A 3,295-nucleotide genomic window follows, 5' to 3' on the forward strand; every position below is an offset into this window, starting at 1 on the left:
ATTCACATTCGTTTTACAGGTTCGTTTTATCATATGTGTTTTTATTTCGATGTATGTAGATGTAACAATGTGTTCAGACGCACGACATTATTTCAAATCCAGCAAAAAATACCGTTTCGAAAAATTTAATGCGGTCTATTTTATTGGATATGTTTTTTTCAGCGATGGCGTATATGTGTGTAGAAGTGAATTCACTGGTACGATAGTTATCCGGATCCAGTAAACAAACAACTTCGTCCTGATAATACGAACCTTCTGTGTGAGCAATTATTCCTTCATTTTGATATGAACTATAATATCAACAGGATTTTTATTCTTATCATTATCATCTGAATCGGATAGATTTGAATCTTTGTCTATATTTTTTAAAGTTGTCTTGATAAATCTCTTGCTGCCTCGCTTCTTCCCTTTGTGTTTGAATGTTTGCTTCTCATCATCTTCTGAATGTTGCAGTGAATTTTTGTTTTTAATTACTTTGTGTTTTTTCTTTGCCTTTCGTTTCCGAAATTGAGGGAATTCTGCTTTATCGTAGTCATAATTATGGCGATCTATATGAGAACCCTATTGAAAAGATTATTATTGTTAATTGAAGACTGTTTTGTATTTATTTTAGAACGGCCCACCAATTAGCAATACTAAATATTTTTGTGTTCCGTCTGAAGAGTGAGCGAGCCAGTGTAAGCACAGGCACAAGGGACATGACATCTTAGTTGGTAGTTTGGTGACGTCACCAAATTTGTGAACTAAGATCGCCAATGCGCTGTATGGGATGGATCTTAATTCATTCAGCGCTAATGCAATCGGCGCTGGTGACCAATTACCACCAGATGGTCCATTTGCACGCCCGACTTCTAATTTATTGTAGATTTATTGAAAATTTGATGTAATAAGAATAAATTGTTCTTAAATCTTATCTTTGACAAGGTTACCAAAAAGTACTTATTCTATTATTTTTTATACATCATAGTACCTTGAGATGTCTCATTTCTGAGCTTCCAATAATAGATCCCAATGGTATAACGTCACCTCTTCTTGCTTCTACCTGGAAGTAAATAAAATAGACGCAATTAATTGTAGATTTTTTATTATGCAGCTATTGCTGTCAAATAATAGATATTTTTTTTAAGTATGATGACCTTTTGATTTGCAAAGGAGACTAGTCAGCTGCAAGGGATATATTACAGTTCACAAATGTATGCGCAAACAGACGCACTCTCTATTCCCTCTCTCATAACCTCTCTCACTCTCTCTCTCATCCGATGAGCAAATCTGACAGAAGCTTTTATATTATATTTATACTCAGTAGTTTGGAACAGGAATTCTAGAGCCAAGCAGAATACGGTTGTAAAATTTCGCAGCAGTCCTATGGCTAGAGATGAGACATTTACTATTTTACCCTTACAAATGTAGAAAATAAATACTCACAACATCATAATTAAGGCAATGAAGTATGAAGAAAAATAGGTTACTTAAACCAATGTATACGTTCTTCATAGCAGTTCTGGTGTAATGTCAAGTTTGCCGTTTCAATTGATTTCAACTTTTGTTTACCAAACATTTGTAAAGTTTGTTTTCGAGATCGTAAAATTAAGAGAAATCAGTAGTTTGATATTGAAAGTTTGTTGCAATAACATCGACTTAAATTTTATGATTATTTTAACAACATATAGTTGTTTTAAACAAACTTAATCTAAGCCGAAGTGATTCTGCAATTTCCTTTTTGATTAATGGAATTGAGTTTCGTTTTCTGCTTACTTCAATAAATTTCCTTTGAATATTTTTTTTAATATGTGACTTTTATAATTCTTAATATGACTTTAATAGTATTAATTTTAGGAAGGGCAAAATTAAATAAATGTACATTTAACGAATTAAGTAATTATTTACGTCCAATATCACGATGTAATAATTTGACAAGTAATAATAATAATTATACAGAATTTGATATTGAATTGATAACATTGATTTTATAATTAATAGATAATAAATTTTACATGATCCGAGGGCACGGCAGTGTTCCCGCTTAATCTCGCAAAGCCTTCTATCCAAGCCAAAGCGTCCTTTACTCGACGCCATTCAAGGCAATTTCGAAACCCTGTGTATTCGTTGCGGTCAAAGCTAGAAATTATATTCTCTTGTGATCAATAGGATAATTTTTTGTAGCTCATTTCCAAATTACATTATTTTATAAAGTTCTCTAATCTTGTCACTCACTCACCGATCATAAAAAAACTAAGATAGTTCTAGATAGACACAAAATTGAAATTTAATTTTTGAAGTAGAAAAAAGCTGTTTGGTAATGAAATTAAAAAAAAAAATTAAACCACTTTCATAAACTAAACTAAAAATTTAAACTTGTTGAATCAAAATGTTCAAATCAATCAAATAAAATTCCTTTAATGAATATAGCATCATAACACGAACTCATTGATTGTCAAATTAAACATTACCACCGTTTCCGAAAAGGAAATACAATAAACTTATAAGAAACATATATCGCTTGGGAAAGACTTAGAAATTGAGATATGCAAGATAATTGGTGCAGTACTGGCGTGTCATAGTATACGTAAACCTTTAAATAATAGACCTAATCATAAGTTTATGAGAAAACTGTAGTAGGGATGTAGTCAAATCTTTATTAAATTAATCTAGGTAACCTTAATATTTTATGTTTAAGGGCATTGAATCCACAACAACATAATATGTTGATAATATATTCAAAATCAAATAAAAATATAATGTCATGAATTTTATGGTACATAATTTAAAACGCTTCGAGCAACATAAACTATATAGAAAATCAAAAGGTTTCTCGAAATACCTCTAATTTGGTATACAGTAGGACCTTGACTATCCGGACGCTGACTAAGTTTATCCGAACGTTGGCGCGTTGCAGCCGGTTAATAAAGAAATGACGATTTAAAAACAATAAAAATATCATGTGACTTTTTTAAGTTATTTATAATTGATAAGAACGTTTTATATTTTAATAATTATGTATGTCAAATTTTAATAGACTGTACTGTTTTTATGTGAAAATATGTTGTTTTTGTGTAACCTTGTCCCAAAGTAGCCACATTTTGACGAGTCGAGTCGATTTACCTGAACTAGTCTCGGTCCCAATTATTTCGGATAATCGAGGTTCTACTATATTTCTTTAATATACATTTAAAATTAAAAATATAATTAAATACATACAATAATATATAAATAAATACAATTAAAACACAAAAGAAAATGAATACATCAATAATCTTTTTTTTATCTGTATTTTACTTTGATTTCTAAAAAAGCA

The 3,295-nt window shown here is 30.3% G+C and overlaps 1 long non-coding RNA gene across 1 annotated transcript; it reads right to left on the reverse strand.

Annotated features, from left to right (window-relative positions):
- Nucleotides 1-258: 258 nt before the first annotated feature.
- Nucleotides 259-1,524, reverse strand: LOC135194098 (uncharacterized). Its single transcript, XR_010309646.1, has 3 exons — nt 1,426-1,524; nt 971-1,042; nt 259-561 (listed from the first exon to the last, which is right to left on the reverse strand). It is a non-coding gene; the product is annotated as an uncharacterized LOC135194098 (long non-coding RNA).
- Between the last annotated feature and the right edge of the window lie 1,771 nt (nt 1,525-3,295).

The sequence above is a fragment of the Vanessa tameamea genome, chromosome 24, assembly GCF_037043105.1.
Source record: "Vanessa tameamea isolate UH-Manoa-2023 chromosome 24, ilVanTame1 primary haplotype, whole genome shotgun sequence".
Lineage (NCBI taxonomy): Eukaryota > Metazoa > Arthropoda > Insecta > Lepidoptera > Nymphalidae > Vanessa > Vanessa tameamea.